The sequence below is a fragment of the Carcharhinus amblyrhynchos genome, chromosome 16, assembly GCF_965287045.1.
Source record: "Carcharhinus amblyrhynchos chromosome 16, sCarAmb.v2.hapA, whole genome shotgun sequence".
Lineage (NCBI taxonomy): Eukaryota > Metazoa > Chordata > Chondrichthyes > Carcharhiniformes > Carcharhinidae > Carcharhinus > Carcharhinus amblyrhynchos.
In genome coordinates, this window is record NC_137339.1 from 64,024,330 (window position 1) to 64,042,431 (window position 18,102).

Genomic DNA, 18,102 nt, shown 5'->3' on the forward strand with positions numbered 1-18,102 from the left:
TATATGTACGACAATTTCAATATTTATGGCAACATTTTGAATGCATCGGAGATTCAAAAGGCCTTTTTTAGCCATACACAAGGGGGCTTCAAATAACTCGGGACATGGATCTTAGTTTGAATACAAGAAAGAAAAATCAGCTGGGACATCAAATGGTGGCAGATACAGGATATTTCATATCCCAAGGTACAAAAAAAATCATATCCCAACGTGAAGGAATTTCGGAAGATCTCAAGCAAGCCACGTTTAGTGTGAATAGACCACTTACCATTACAGGTGTAAGGGAAGTATTGGGACATAGGGGGAATCTGTGCAATATTATGCAGAATTGGCAAAAACTTACAGGATTGATGAAAATGATAAGGGGTCGTTGCAATAGAATGAGATGAGGAGTGAAGAAAATCACAGACGTCCTCCGAATTAAAGCATGCTCAGGTGAAAACCCTGCCTTAGAACAAAAGACCTTACGAAGTTGTTTTTCATTTCTGTCACGGACACGATGGAATGTAAGAAACGGTTGCACCAAACAACATGAAGAGAGACTAATACCAGTGGGTTACAGCTCAGCCCAACTGGATTCATTTGCGAAAGCTATCCATCAGTATGTGAGAGGAGTAATACATTCATCATGGAGAGGAAGTTCTTGATAATCACTCACAGCGATGGCAAACATAATTATTCAATGTCCTCATACAATTGCTAAGCTTTGAGAAAGATGGAGATTGAAATGTTTTTCTCCTGAATGATAATCAAAATGGGAAAGCAAGTCTATTGCCGCGAGACAGGAACGTAGGAGTCAACAGAGATGTGAAGAAACATCATGCATGGAAAAGTGCAGTCCAAGGAACATAGCCATGGTGCTCTTCAGAGGGTAATGAGAAGATAAATGAAGGTATAGCAGAAGAACCACTCACAGGTGAAGAGCCGTTTACCTTCTATGTAGATAGAATGGATAGAACGTTACAGCGCAGTACAGGCCCATCGCCCCTCGATGTTGCACCGACCAGTGGAACGAATCTAATAATCCTCTAACCTAAACTGTTCCATCGTGTACACGATTTCTCCATTCTTCTCTTTTAATCTCCTCTCTGGCTTCTTTCTCCGATGTGATTGTTGCTGCCACCCGCAAGGTTGCCCCCAAAGACTTGTAGCGCTGTTGCAATACTTCAGCAATGTCGCCAAAGGGATCCTGTGGTTTCTTTCTGCCTACAAGTGGCAACAGCTCGTATGGAGGAAAGGTGCATGGAATGTCAGGCATTGATGGATCCACAGGACCCTCGGTGGTGTCCTTCTTCCAAGGTTTATTCGGAGTCAATAGTCTGACCTGTTGTAACCTACAATCCATTTCATTCGGACACAGCAAATATGTAGAGTTATAAATACCTGGAAGCTGCTCAGTGATGAGGAGGAAATGCATCTTTCGGGCTTCGTATTGTTTTCTCCTCTCTTACACTTCTACAGCATTTTTTTTCCCCCGTTCATTTTTTTTATCTCTTCATACTCCTCCAGTTCTTTCCTTATGATCTGATTTTTCATGCGAAGACTTTTGAAATATTTTTTCAAGTCATAGTAATTATGGATGAATTTCGAACATAATATCCAACGCCAACTTTTCTGTATCCTGGCAGCCTTTTCATTGTAGAAATTCATCTTCGTAATAAAATATGCTCTCTGCACCATGGTCCTGAAATGCATCCTGTAACAATATCCACACCATGTTTTCTGGATGATGATCGCTATTTTCTGCAGGTGCCTGATATGTGCTCGAACCTTAAACCCTCGGAAACAGCTTTGGATTTTCACAGCAGCAGATGGAACTACAAAGTATATTGATGGTGAACATTCCGATGCATGGACATTGGAATATGATGCAGGAGAACAAATATCAGGACGTAATTCAGCGCAGGTATCAGAGCTGTTAGCTTTAACTAATGATTTAGAATGGAGTGCAGGAAGACGAATTAATAACTACACAGAGAGGCGATATGCCTTTGGGTAATTATTGACCATATGATAGAAAGTGTTGAATTACCTTAAGCGGTGAACATGCCTAGCATGATAATTTTGTTAAGTATACACTGCATGAAGACCATAGTACCTAAGAAGCAGCTGCGTTACAAAGTCCATTTTATATCAGTCAAACCCAGAAGGGGAAGAGTCAAGCTGACAGAGCAGTAAAAGATATATTAGATCATCATTGAGAAGGAACGTGAATAACATAGTTGCAGCACTGCAAGTTAGTAATAATACAATAATTACTCAGATGCACGCATAGCAACAAGCGTCCGAGGAAGTGAAGCTGATGTGGGAGTCACAAAGTGGGGGGCGGGGGGGGGGGGGGGGGGGGGGGGGTTGGTGGTGGTGTTGGTCGGGCGGAGCAGAATTACTGAGGAGGTGCATTCCGAAAACAAATACAAAAAAAACGCACAAGAAAGAGTACTGTTACCCTTATTAAAAGTGCAACATGGAAAATATCATTAAAGCAGAGATAAGATGCCCAACTTAGTTGGAAACGGTTGCTTGTAGAACGGCACTGGGGAACCAATAACAACATTCTGTCAACGATTCTTAGTGGAATCCACTTATGGCCTTAGCGGAATCAGGCCGTCAATTTCGCGTTAAAATAGGAAAACAGCCGAGGCCAAAGGCCCCAGGAGATATTTGCAAATGGATATCACAGATTAAGAAAAGTTCATATTGTTTAGTAATCATTGATCAGTTTGCTCGATGGGTTGAAGCCTTCCCATGCAAATACGGCACAGCCAAAACTGCAGCTTTATTATTGGTGAATGAGGCAATAGTTAGGGAATGGCGCTTCTCTTAATCTCAAGCCAGGGAACTCAATTAACAGTAAACGATTGAGGAGAAGTCTGCCAAATGTTACAGATAAAAGAGATTACACATGCCGTTTTACCTAGAGAGTTCAACAAAGGTAGAGAAAAAAGAAAATGAATGCGATACCGAGTAATAGTTTAGCCAAAGTTAAAAGGAAGAAGGAAACAATTGAATGCAGGCTTTGCCAGCAATATTACTCCGACAACGAGCTGCTCCATCTCGAGGAACAGGAATAAACTTTTTTTCTCAATTGATGTCTTGGAGAGCAATGAACCTCCTAGAGGATCGAATAGCACGAGAAGGAGAAGTTGAAGTTGGTCAAAAGCAGGTAATCATTCAAAAGCAGAACAGAGAATGAATAGAATTCGCAAAGGAAAACACTTTTAAATAACCTACACCCGAAGATAATAGTTCAAATCATGATAGCTCCTAAATGGCGAGGGGTCCGACAGCAGGGACCTTTTAGCATAATAATCACAAGACAAACGAGTATCCTGATTGATGAGAATTATAGTAAGCGATGTCAAAATAGGACACAGGTGAAATCCTAATGAGAAATCCAGTCAAAACAATGTTGCGACTGTGGTGGTTGATCTTGTGGAGCAGGGGACCATCAAAGCTTTTGTAGCCACAACAGTGATAACAGGGATGATTTGCATTTGCAGACGAACTACTATATTAGGCCAGATCATGACAACATGAATTCAAGAGGTTATTAACTTAGATGAAATAGAAATGGTTTAGTTAATGCGATAATAACTTAATGTCTGAGGACAGTTTGTTTATGTTTATAGGATTTCCATGATCATACCCATATGCTACGATGCCAAGTGAACACGAAATCCAATATTCAAGTTCTGAGTTAGATTGCGAAGCTCCAGACTTGAAATTAAAGGCACTCTAATTGTGGCATGATTATGTGAATGATTTTGTATCTTTCCTCCACGTTTGAGATATGAAAGAGAACATGGAGACTGTCAGACGATAATTATGAAAATTATTGTAAAATGTTCCATTCCATACTGTTAATTTTACTATGTTTGATATGCACAATCCATCGAGAACTGTATACTAATAAGTATCTCCGTGTGGCAGGCACTTACGCTGAAACTGCCAGTACACTCAATAGTTGGGTTTGCTCGCACATTGTTATGCATTCTGTGGGAAGAATGCCTTTGCACGCAGGGTACCTGTCATGGTCAGACTGAATTGTGTGTGACAAGATTACTCAGCCTTTTAGTGATCATATAATCGCAGCAACGGGTTTTCCTGCCACTTGTGATTTCATAGTCCATTATGGAAACAGACCTTACAACAATGGGCAAGATTACATCATGAGGTTGTCATCTTTATTTTTAGCTCATTCAGTCCAGCAAACAGCTGTATCTTAAATAATGCAAATCGAAACTGAAAGGGACATTGTATGTTGAGAATGATAAAAAGAATGGTTTAGTGGCCTAAGGCATAAGCAAGGATCAACACGATAGAGAGATGATATGTATGTATTTATCAATTAATGATCGAACCTGGAATATTCCACCTTGTTTTTCGGTTGAACACAAATACCCAACTTTTATTGGCACATATTGAATTTATGGAAACAAAACACATCCATGTCAACCTATCAAGTTGAAGTGCCGTGCTACATTGTGTATTCTCTCCCTCATGTTTATCATACTTACCATCTCCTATCTTGGAAAAAAAAACATGTTCTTGCGGAAATAGACAACTTCCTTGGTGTAGTGATTCCGCTCTACGCGTATATGAGATTCTCAATCGATATTGAAATAATTATCTCTGTTTTGGATCAGGTTGCCAATGATACTGCTACTGTGATCCATGATAATATGGCTGAAATGCGTTTTTTTTTTGCCCTGCAGAAACAATAGCATATTACTGCATCTTGGCAGCTAAGGATGTAACGTGTTTTAATTGCAGCAAAGATTTGCAACTATAAGCTTGACACTTTGGATAATATTCCAATTTCAGTCACGCACATTCGAAAGGATTTCGAAAACTCAGTAAAAATATAATTTTTTTGTGTCGAACTGAGCAACTGGCTGCATGTGTTCTCTGGGGAAAAAAACACAATATATGACGGTGCAGCAGGGTAGCACAGTTCAGCTTCGTAATGCCAGGTGCCCGCTTTCAATGATGATCATTGGTGAATTTTTCTGTCGACTTTTCACCTTCTCCCATGTCTGTGTGTTTTCCTCCGGGTGCTCCAGTTTCCACCAAACTCCAAATGTGTGCAGGATAGGCGGATTGATCATGCTAAATTTCCGCTTATTGTACCAAGGTGTTTTAGGTTAGTTGAGTATCTGGAATCAAAACTGGCTATGGCAGTTTTGATTCCAGAAATTTCAGTTCAGCCGCCAGCACACCATCGTCAGCCGAATGAATCACTACTGCAGGTAAACACATTGGTCATGTGTGCTGATCATTTATTCGATAAATGGAAAGATCTTAGCGGAATTGATGTCAAGCAGCAAAACTGGTCGTGGAATTGATTTTCCCCTGTCCTCGATACAATGATTCATATTTCAGAGGTTTTTTTTTGTGATCATGCACCGTGCAATCATGAATGACATTAATTACAACGTAGCAAAACTTTCAAAATTTCGCCAAGCTTCACGTCGATGCATAGTAATTATGATTATGGGCTTACTACTGCACTGACGAAATTTCTTATTGCTGAATGACTTCGTCTCACATGCAACCAATAAACAACCAATAAATATTTTCACACGTGTTTACCTTGCTCACAGTTTTTCATTTTATGTTCTAAACGCAGAAGGAAACACAGAAGTATGTTGAATTTAGCGGGTTCGGTTATGAAAATACATGGACTGTAGACAAGTAATAGCATCAGGGATTGAAATCCTCTCCTTGCATTTCATTGATTAAATTTACAAAATATGCGTTCAAATGATGTTTTCAGTTGGTCCGAAGCAAGGTATATGTTGGCAACTAAACTATTGCCGTCTATTACAATTTCTTGTTATCTCATGTAAGAAGGATGCACAGGCGTGAGAAATTGATACTGTCACTTTGCAACACATCCAGACACCTAGAATGTTGTTCTATGGAACCCATTCACAATAGCAGTTCTTGGATTTCCAATTGCAGACGTAAAGCATGGAATTAATTTCTGTAAAATTATATGCAAAAATGCTGAACTGTCCTGGATCTGTTATCTCTCGTTATGTTATCACTTAAACTGATTGTTCCAGAAAGACATTCCATTCAATTGAGAAAAGGATGAGCGAAAAGAAAAATGCTGGCTTATACCCAACTGAACAAAATAATAGAGTTAATAAATGTGCACAGAGTATACTGTTATAATAACATATAAATATAAACAAGAGAATTATCAGCCTGTTGCATAATGTTTCGCTATGCTGCCAGCTGGAGTTTGGACCAAATTGAATCAGCGTCAATCCAATTTCATGGATGAGATTTTGCGGTACGTCCAGGAAGCAAATAATTTGGGATTTACACATCTTCTTTAGTTTGCCTGCATCCAGTCAGTAGTGTGCAAAAAGAATTTCCATCCCAGCTAGTCCAATTATTATCTTTTTTTTGGATGCCTTGCCGTGTTTCCAGATTTGCTGATGAAAAATAAACTGACGGGTTGTAATTTGTGAAGCGGAAGAAAAGGTTTTCATGAGATTTATGCTTCCTCGAACTGAAGGTGTAATATTATGTAACTTGAAGTAAAATGTGAAACAATTTCAAATAACTCACTATTATCAAAAAAAAAATGCTAAAACACCTATCATATGGTGAGAGATTCCAGAATGCCTTTATCCAGAAATCATTGCTATAGTTTAAAGGGAACAATTGGAAAGTGTAATACGTCCAAAAGGAATTGAAAAACAAATTAAATGTTGTTCATTATTTCCAGGGGATTTAAGGACAGTGGTTCAGATGAGTTGCCATAAAAGTGACAAATCACTTTTGCGTGAAGACACCTCGGCTATTGTGTACGTAATTTGTCTGCATCCATACGGAATGATGTATTGCCAAGAGAGGGAGTTAAAGAGATTTGGAGGAGGATGCTATTAATGAAAAAAAAAGGCCAGTTTGGGCATGATTTCAATAGAATTTAGGCGAACGAGAGATGGTGCCACATGACTACATCGCCTACTTCAAATTCGCCACGCTCTAGCTGCAGGCAGTTTGCCTTCCCGCTGATTTTTTTTTTTGTTTGCTATTATTAACATGCGAGTCCATGGGTGCGGGAGTGCTCGTAGTCCAAGGTCTGCATTCTCAAAATGCCCGAAATAATGATTTGTTTCAGTAAAATTGTGCTGAATATTTGCAATATTTACCAACATCGCCTGCGATTGCTTTCACAGATTTAGCTCAAAGCAAATGTGGATACATTTGTCGACGAAGGGGAAAAAAAAATGGAGCATGGGGATATTGTGAGAGGTGGATTTAAGATAATCCAACATGTAGCAAAATATCTGAGCTGCTTTTAGGTTCTGAGTATCTATGCCCGCACCAAGATTTTAATGTCGCTGTCTCCTCCCATGAAAGTTGAACATGCTGACGAATTGTCAGTATTAACTTCCATTATCATAACTGTACGCAGGTCATTGACCGTATTATCTCACCAAAGTCTTTAACTTTTTCGACCATCTTGGCTAACTCTGCAAAAAATAAGCATCAACAACATCAACAAAAGCGTGGGACGGGGGCAGGGGTGCAGTGGGACAGATGATGGGATAATACAGTACGCGCGGTAATCCAGGCTTCATTTGCGCGGCTGAGTCATTTAAGTCTACTGTTACAATTTATGGAATTCATTTGGTTCTTTAAAGGCCACGCCACACATTCCGTGCACAAAATCCCGGCAAGAAAAAGCGCCAATTTATTGTAAACCATTACTGAAGTAGCATTACAAAATACGCTATGATGGATCAATAGATCATATGTTCCCTGATTCTGGATTGTTGTACGGCCCTGCACATCAGTTTTTGCTCCAAAACTCGTTACAACAATGAAGTAGAACTCGTAGCAAAAACAGACACATTCGCAACAGAAACAATAAATATTATAATCGCAATACAATTAGAAACTGTACAAAAAACTGAAACATTCCGATAAGATACATGAAAAGCTGTCCCTGAATATAAAACTGTTTGATGGATATCAGCTGGAAACACGCCAATGCTCAGAGTCAAATCTCGCACAAAGGAAGTTGTTAGCAGTGACTGCACGCCAACTATTTCAGCTCCAGCACATCATTGCAGGAGATGCCCAGAGATTGTCTGAACACATAAACTTTATGTTGCTTGTTATGTGACCTTCCTTCCATCATAACTGGAGGTATTTTCTTATGAATGACCTATTTTTTTTGTTTTGAGTTTCATGGGTACCAAATCAATTCATCCCATCCAGGCTTTGGCTGACAAGCGGACAAATGCGTTGTGCCATAATGTTGCCAATCAATGAGCATGCCAAACTGGATATGATTTTTTCATGGCACTGCAACGTTTTAAGTTATCACCATTGTTGAAATTTCCAGTATCGACAGATATCCAATCGTATTACCAGTGTAGAATTGTCCTCATCAACAAAATGTGTGTAATTGTTGTCAAGAAACTAAATTGGAATCGCCATGCAACAACTTTGATCGAAGAAGCAAGTTGAAGGTAATGAACCCTACGACTAGGCCCTTACCTCCTTACTCTGCAGAACCAGTGCACCATCAACAAGGCATATGATTCCAAGAATACATCTCCAACAACAGCGAAGAATCCTGGCCAAAGAAGCACACCTGACTGCTGTTCAATTCAAAATGATTCAAGCCCTGCACCGGAGTCGATAAAGAGTAGCCTTTTTTTATATATATTCCAACCACAAGATCCACAGCAGCTTTCCTTTGACAGCACTAACCAAACGGATACTATTCCCAAAAACGGTAGAACAAAAACTGATACATCAGAAAAGCAGCACCTCGTGGGTCTTGCAAAACTCAACATCCTGACTTAGGAATATATTTCATCCACGGAAAATCCTGCAACTCCCTTCCTAAAATCATGATGTGTATAATTACACTTCAGGGGATCCAACAGTTCAAGAAGACAGCTGCCATTACTTTCCCGAGAACAAACAGGAATGAGCAAAGATTGTTGTCCAGGCAGAATTATTAGTTTGAATGAATTACATACGAACAACTTGATCAGCACGTTTCCTATTTTAATTGAATATGTTATTCGGTCACCAGAAAGTAGTAATTAATTTAGATTTCTGCCGGTAATGTGTATTAATAAAAAAAATGTACTCGTCATGTTTTGCCTTCATTCAAGGATTTGTCATGTTTTGTTTTGTATCAGGCTCCGCTGTAGCTATTTCCTTTTATTATGGGACACTTAACCTGTGTGCAGCAGCATAGCCATCCTGTTTCAGTATCTGTTTTGATTTGTTCGATGTGTGTATCTTTTTTTTTAGAAACCTTTTTGGAAGTTGTTGCATGTTTACTGGAAGACAGCTGGTTGTCTGGATGACACGAAGTTATATTTCACGTTATTCAAATATATAGTGAGATTAAAAGAGATTTTGATCACATATGGGTCGCAGGTCAGTCAGCTATTGTGAAATGGCAAAGTGCATTAAAAGCACATTAAAACGTATGCAAAAAATGCGAATGTAAACGATGCCAATATACTGCAACACCGACACATTCAGACAATGGTTTGAGAATTTTACCTTCATTCTTTTGTTTCAAAACGTTTTCTGAATAGCAAATATCATTATTTAAGACAATAATAAATCAGTATTTCATACGAATTGTATTACTAATGCATTAAAGCTCAAGGCATTCTGTATAATTATTGAAATCATGTTTACTTCATATAGATTGGAAAAAATAGCATTACCCGCTATTTTTGTGAATGTCATTAATATGTGAAGAAAGCTAACCAGATGTTAACACATTTCATTGCATTATTTCATTGTTTGTTATGAAATTTCTTTACTACATTGCAGATTTCAAGCTCACCAATCGTCTTTCAATATCCACGGTGTGGAATATTATTTACATTTTATAAGCAAAAGCATTAGTAATAATAATAACGCATAGAGTTCACGTGGAATACTCCACCTTTCAGTTCTACCCAGGGCAACGTTGACGTTACTTAGTTCTGCTTACAGAGATCACAAACTATTCATTATCCATAACTGTACTCAACTCATTTGATGCATCTTAATTTTCTGGTTAATTGTATCTCAGGGACAACAACAGGATTTTACAGTCTTCACGTAATGTCACATTGGATTACTCCTCCAGCATTAACAGTCTTGGGCGCGTCTTCCTGCTGCCTTGACATCAATCTTCGAAGGAAGATATAACACAAATTGTTTCAACATGCCGTACATATATAAGGGAATGCTTGCACACGTTTCGCTTTTTTTTAACTCTGACTTCACAAGTATTTGTCGCTTGATAAATTGACATAGTTACACACTGATGGCCAAACTACGCAAGCAGATTTTGAATAAAGCATCAAGAAAGAACGTAAGGAATTAAACCTGATACTGGTATCTCCCAAATTATGCACAGTCGTGCTCGTAGCAATGATAAAATACTGGCAAATTGTGTGATAAATTCGATGACTCAACTGTCCTTTCTGCTGGGAGCAGCATATGGGTAGATAGCCAGAATTCTCTCCACTTGCTCTTCAGGATCAATAATTGTTTGAAGATAACGGTAAGGAACATTGCATCTAAGTCGTCAATCTTTGTTCTTAGCGTCAAACAGTGAAAGACATTCGGGTAGTGACTTTGCACGGCGATTCTATTTCTATTCTTCATCTCGAACAAAAAAAAACGTGACTTACCAGTTTATGTGTTAAATATCTCAAAATGGTTTGGCGAAGTATTTATTTAAAATGATTTCATTAAAAATACAATTTACTTCATCGTGTTGCGATATTCTAAGTGTATTTCAATGGAAGCCTTGCAAATAGTCTACAGCTTTCTTCAGATATCAGATGATAAACTAAATTCTGTATGATTTCCTTCTTGCTTCAGAACACTTGCCATTGTATTAATTTTCAAATTTGTTTGGACATTTGCAGAATTTAAGGACTGTTAACATGTTAGTAAGAAAGCCAATGTCATCTGAACATTCCTGTTTTAAAATAATCATCATAATAATCATCAAAACACATCATAATTTGGTTGTCTGACAACACTTAATGTGCTACCCATGCCATCTCTCCCGTTCACCCTCCTGTTTTACCTCTGCCCCGAGTGTCATTGTTCAACATTCCATCGGCTCCCCTTGATGTTCGGGAGTTACTTTTTTTTTATCATGTTGCTAACCATGGATGTCGGTTTACTATAGGTAATAACATTTTCTCCACAACAGTCTCGACCATTGTGCACTTCACAGCATTGTAGGACATTGAGAATTCCACCTTGGCAACACTTCGCAATGCTTTACTGAGTTTCTGAAATTTCCTGCTGTACTTTATTTGAAATTTATTATCAGTTGACGCTGATTTTTATCAATCATCTGGTCTAGAATGAAAGTTGAGACTGTGGTTACATACGACATATTAGAAGAATAAACAAGACATGTGATGGAAACTAGTTTAAATCAAACTGGGGTAGAGAGACGAGGTGCAGTCAGGATGTTCTGCTCTGCTTGATTGATGTAGAGCAAATGAAGCCGGACGGAAGCTAATGGGTGAGACCATAGAGGACTCGTGGTACCTAAAATGCTCAGATTAAAAAAAAATTGTCTTCACTGTAATCGTGTGTGAGAATGTTACCAGTTGCACATCTTCAAGGGAACTTGTCTGCTTCAAATTAATCTGGTCTAACGTAGGCCTCCGCGCATTTTGTTTTTTTTGAGCTTCATCGGAGAGTGTTCGAGATCAGGTTTTTGCTTCCATAACAGATACCAAAGGGGGATGAAATGCGGATGTGCTATGCAAATAAAGGATGAGCAAAAGTATTTTTTTTCCACATGGGAAAGGGCGGAATGCTAGGATTTCATTGACAAATATGTACGTCAATGAACGGTGTGAAATAATCGTTTGTTCCTGATTTGTTGTAATTGACCATAAATGCTGAGTTTGTTTTTTTTTTCTCCAACGTCAGAACCACTCCAGCCATTTCGTTCGAGTGGGAGTTATTCTTCTGCGTAGTTCATTAGAGAGCTAATATTTCATGGATGGCGTCTAGCAATGTTTATGTTAAGAGTCAATAAACGCGTCTATGATTAGCAGCGCTGCTTCGCAGGGCCAGGCGATCGACTTTCGGCTTGAGTCACTGCCTGCGTGGATTTTGTACGTTCTCCCTATGTCTGCCTGGGTTTCCTACGGATACTTTTGTTTTGTTGCATATTCTGAAAGATGTGCTAGTTAAATGCATTGTCCCGAAGAAATGCCAAACTGTGACGACTCGGTGTATTTGACAGAACTTTTTTGCCTTTTTAATATAAGCCTTATTTGTGAACAATGGATAAACTTTTGAATTTAAGGCTGCAGGCACCCAACGATCGCTGGCGCAAAGACATGAGTTAATGACTCTTCATTCAATGAGTGGTAAATTCTCTGCTCCAGAATGTTGTGAGTTTTAAGATTCTGAATGTATTCGAGAAAGAGTTTGGGCAGGCTTCTATTTCTTTTTCTGTCTGTTTATGATTCTTAGCTTCTTTTTTTTTGAAATTCATGTTTCATTACATATGTATGGTATTTGGGTGACATAAATATTGTTTAAGCCTCTCTAATCTCTGACGTATTAAGTGAGTTTTTGAAACAATGCAAAATTCAACCCACAGACTTTGTTCTGACCACCACACCAGCGAATGATTTTCGGGTATTGGTGCGTCACTTTCTGTAGTTCAAATTACGCAGAGTTGCATTTCCTCTGCAAATGTGGGCTACATTTTATGACCCTCAGGCTCAATACGTGAATTTGACATGTAAGGACATGATTAGATTTGATGAGCATTTATAAAGAGACACTAATTTGTATTTGTTTTTCTAAAGGTGGCACCCTGGCGCGAAGGTACAAAAGTAATTGTTTCCAAAATAAACTGCCTCAATCACCAAAATGAATCAATCCCCTTTCTTGACGATTTAATTGACCCCGGTGGATTCCTTTATCAACATTGTGATGTGAATTATATCGAACAGCTTATTCCATTCTTTGTGTTGGGTCAGCCTTATGCCTGTACTTCTTTTTCCTTTTCCTGTAAAGCGATGCCCATTCCTGCCAAAGGAAAGTAAACGTTCAATTCATCGTTTTGTCAACACCACAATTAATTGAGTGATTGTTCTTTCTCGAATCTCCTTGCTTGTCAAGGACACTTCAGACTAAAAACACAGAAAATTCTCTGCGTCAATTCCCTCAAATAACTTATAAACTGAGCACGTCTTGGAAACAGTACTCCAACTGAATGAGTTCCATTTGCCTGATTTGTTTTTGGCCAGCGTAACCACAGAACAAGATAGAACTTAGAACATTACAGCACAGTACAGGCCCTTCGGCCCTCGATGTTGCGCCGACCGGTGGAACGAATGTAATGACCCTCGAACCTAAACTATTTCAATGTTATCCATATGCTATTGCACTGACCATTTGAATTCCTTTAGAGTTGGCGAGTTCACAACTGCTGCAGGCAGGGCAATCAACGCCTCTACTTCCCTCTGGGGAACCTACCTCTGGCATGCGTCCTATAATTACCGCCCCTCAATTTAAAGCTACGTCGCCTCGTGCCATCCGAAGAAAAAGGTTCTCACTGTCCACCCGATCTAACCTTTGATCATCTTACATGGCTCAATTAGGTCACCTCTTAACGTTCTTCTCTCTAACGAAAATAACCGAAAGTCCCTCAGCCTTTCCTCATAAGACCTTCCCACCATACCAGCGACATCCTGGTAAACCTCCTCCGCACTCTTTCCAATGTCTCCACATTGTTCTTATCATGCGGCGACCAGAACTGTACACAATACTTAAGTGCGGCCGCACCAGAGTTTTGTACAGTTGCAACATGATCTCACGGATCCGAAATTCAATCCCTCTACCAATAAAAGCTAACACACCGTATGCTTTCTTAACAACCTCAACAACCTGAGTGCCAACTTTCAAGGATCTATACACATGTACACCGATATCTCTCTGCTCGTCGTCACTACCAAGAGTCTTTCCATTAGCCCTATATTCTGTACTCCTGTTACTCTTACCAAAGTGAATCACCTTACGCTTTTCCGCATTAAACTCCATTTGCCACCTCTCAGCCCTGGTCGGCAGCTTATCTAAGTCCATCTGCAAATGTAACATCCATCCTCACTGTCTACAACTCCTCCAACTTTGGTGTTTTGAACAAATTTATTAACCTATCCGTCCACACCCTCATCTAGGTCATTTATAAAAATGACAAACAGCAGTGGCCCCAAAACAGATCCCTGAGACATAAGAACATAAGAAATAGGAGCAGGAGTAGACCATCTAGCCCCTCGAGGCTGCCCCGCCATTCAATAAGAGCATGGCTGATCTGTCGTGGCTCAGTTCCACATTCCCGCCCTCTCCCCATAACCCTTAATCCCCTCTCTTATCAAAAACCCATCAACCCGCGTCTTAAAAATATTTAGCGAGGTAGCCTCCACCACTTCAACGAGCAGAGAATTCCAGAGATTCACCACCCTTTGTGTGAAGAAGTTCCTCCTCAACTCCGTTCTAAACCGCCCCCCCCCCCACCCCGTCTTTATCTTGAGGCTGTATCCCCTAGTCCTACTACCCTTTCTGAGCGGGAAGAGTCTCTCCACCTCTATCCTATCCATCCCATTCATCATCTTGTACGGCTCAATGAGATCTCCCCTCATTATTCTACACTCTAACGAGTACAAACCTAATTTATTCAGCCTCTCCTCATAGCTCAACCCCCTCAACTCCGGCATCAGCCTAGTAAACCTCATCTGCACTCCCTCCAAGGCCAAAATATCCTTGCGTCAGTACGGCGCCCAAAACTGCACACAGGACTCCAGCTGCGGCCTCACCAATGCCCTATACAGCCGCAGCAAGACCTCCCTACTTTTATATTCAATCCCCCTTGCTATGAAGGCCAGCATCCCATTCGCCTTCCTGACCACCTGCTGCACCTGCAAGCTGGGTTTTTGCGACTCATGCACAAGGACCCCGAAGTCCCTCTGCACCGTCGCCTGCTGCAGTTTTTCGCCACTTAAGTAATAGTCCTTCCTACCATTATTACTACCAAAGTGGACCACCTCGCACTTGGCAACATTAAATTCCATTTGCCATTTCCTGGCCCATTCGCCCAGCCTATCTAGATCCTTCTGCAGACTCTCCACACCCTCCGCACAATTTGCCGTTCCACCAATCTTGGTGTCATCAGCAAATTTCGACACCCTACACTCGGTTCCCTCCTCCAGATCATCTATATAAATGGTAAATATCTGAGGCCCCAGCACCGACCCCTGAGGCACTCCAATAGTCGCCATCCGCCAATCCGAATAGCACCCATTGACTCCCACTCTCTGGCTCCTATTTGACAACCAATCCTCTATCCACGCTAACACCCTACCCCCAACTCCATGGCCCCTGACCTTCTGCAATAACCTCTTGTGAGGTACCTTGTCAAACGCCTTCTGAAAATCAAGAAAGACCACATCCACCGGCTCTCCTCTATCCACCGCCCTAGACACATCCTCATAGAACTCCTGTAAATTTGTCAGACACAACTTCCCTTTAACGAAACCGTGCTGCGTCTGCTCTTTCAAGCACTTTCTCTCAAGATGCCTCGCTATTTCCTCCTTGATGACGGATTCTAACATTTCACCTGCAACTGACGTTAAACTAACCGGCCTATAATTGCCTTCCTTTTTCCTGGCACCCTTCTTAAACAACGGCGTAACATTAGCCGTTTTCCAATCTTCCGGCACTTCCCCGGAATCCAGCGACGTCTGGAAAATAACCACCAAGGCACCCACTGTCACCTCCGCCATTTCTTTCAGAACCCTCGGATGCATTCCATCCGGTCCTGGCAACTTGTCCACAATCAGCCCCTCCAGCCTGTCGAGCACCGCCTCTCTAGTGACAGTAATGTCAGTAAGGCCCTCCAGTCCTACCACCTTTCCATCTCTAACACCTGGCAAATTATTCACGTCCTCCTCCGTGAAGACAGAAACAAAAAAGTTATTTAAGACCTCAGCCATATCCCCATCCCCTACCACTAAGTCCCCCTTCTCATCCTCTAAGGGACCAACGTTCAACACACCACTAGTAACTGAATTCCATATTTAATATTTCCAATTAACCACCACTCTCTGTCTTCTATCAAATGGCCAATTCCTGATCCAAACTGCTAAGCCACCCTCAATCCCATGCATCTGCATTTTCTGCAGTGGCCTACCATGGAGAACCTTATCAAACGCTTTGCTAAAATCCATATACACCACGTCAACTGCCTTGCCCTTATCCACCTCTTTGGTCACCTTCTCAAAGAACTTGATGAGGTTTGTGAGGCACGACCTACCCTTCGCAAAACCATGTTGACTATCCCTAAACAATTTATTTCTCTCTGGATGATTATAAATCCTATCCCTTATATTTTTTTTCCAAAACATTGCCCACAACAGAAGTAAGGCTCACTGGCCTATAATTGCCATGATGGCCTCTAGTCCCCTTCTTGAGGATGGGAACAATATTTGCTATCCTCCAGTCTTCCGGCACTATACCTGTAGCCAATGACGACATGAAGATCAAAGCCAAAGGCTCTGCAATCTCCTCCCCAGCCTCCCAGAGAATCCTCGGATAAATCCCATCCTGCCCAGGGGACTTATCTATTTTCATACTCTCAAAAATGGCTAACACCTCCTCCTTATGTACCTCAATCTCGTCTAGTCTAAAAGCCCATATCTCAGTATTCTCCTCGACTACATTGACTTTTTCCTGCGTGAATAATGACGAAAAATATTCATTTCGTTTCTCTCCTGTCTCTTCAGACTCCACGCACAACTTCCCACTACTGTCCCTGACTGGCCCTAATGTTGCCCTAACCAATCTTTTTTTCTTCACATACCTATAGAAAGCTTTAGGATTGTCCTTGATCCTGCCCGCCAAAGTCTTCTCATGTCCGCTTCTTGCTCTCCATAACTCTCTCTTTAGCTCCTTCCTGGCTAATTTGGAACTCTCTGGTGACCTAACTGAGCCTTCATGTCTCATCTTTGCATAAGCCTCCTTCTTCCTCTTCACCAGAGATTCAAATTCCTTCGCACACCACGGTTCCCTCGCTCGACCACTTCTTCCCTGCCTGACAGGTATAAATTCATCAAGGGCTCGCAGCAGCTGCTCCTTGACAAAGCTCCACATTTCAGTTGTTCCCAGCCCCTGCAGTTTCCTACTCCAACCTATGTATCCCAAATCTCGCGGAATAACCTCATAATTGCCTTTCCCGCATCTCTAACTTCTGCCCTTCGGTACATATCTATCTCTTTCCATCACTAAGGTAAACATAAACGAATTGTGGTCATGATCACCAAAGTGCTCATCTACCTCCTAGTCTAACACCTGGTCTGGTTCGTTATCCAGTACCCAATCGAATGTGGCCTCATGTCTTCTTGGCCTATCTACATACTGTGTCAGGAAACCTTTCCGTACACATTGGACAAAAACTGACACCTCTAACGTGCTTGAGCTATAGCTTTTCCAATCGATATTTGTAAAGTTAAACTCCACCATAACAACTACCCTGTCACGTCCGCTCCTATCCAGGATCATCTTTGCAACCTTTTCCTCTACATCGCTGGAAGTATTTGTAGGCCTATAAAAGAAAATTCCCAGCAGAGTGACTTGTCCTTTCCTGTTTCTAATCTCAGCCCATACTACCTCAATCGACAAGTCCACGTCAAACGTCCTTTCTGCCGCCGTAACACTGTTCATGATTAACAATGCCATCGCCACCGACCCCCCACCCCCCGCCGCCCCCCCCCCCCCCCCCCCCACCCCACCACATTCTAACACCTTGTCTGCTCTGACTGAAACATCTGAATCCCAGATGCTGCAACAACTACTCCTGTCCCTGCTCTATCCATGTCCCTGAAATGGCCACAACATCGAAGTCCCAGTTACCTATCCAGGCTGCAATTTCATCCACCTTATGTTACTTGCAGTAAAGCGTACACACTTCAAACCACCCTCCCGCCTGCCAAAACACTCCTGCGACCTAGAAACCTTATCCATGACCTCCGTATTCTCATCCTCCTGTACATTGAAACTACAATT

At 41.1% G+C, this 18,102-nt stretch overlaps 1 pseudogene; it reads right to left on the reverse strand.

Annotated features, from left to right (window-relative positions):
* Positions 1-1,033: 1,033 nt before the first annotated feature.
* LOC145353702 (spermatogenesis-associated protein 17 pseudogene) lies at positions 1,034-17,775 on the reverse strand (annotated as a pseudogene).
* Positions 17,776-18,102: the final 327 nt, after the last annotated feature.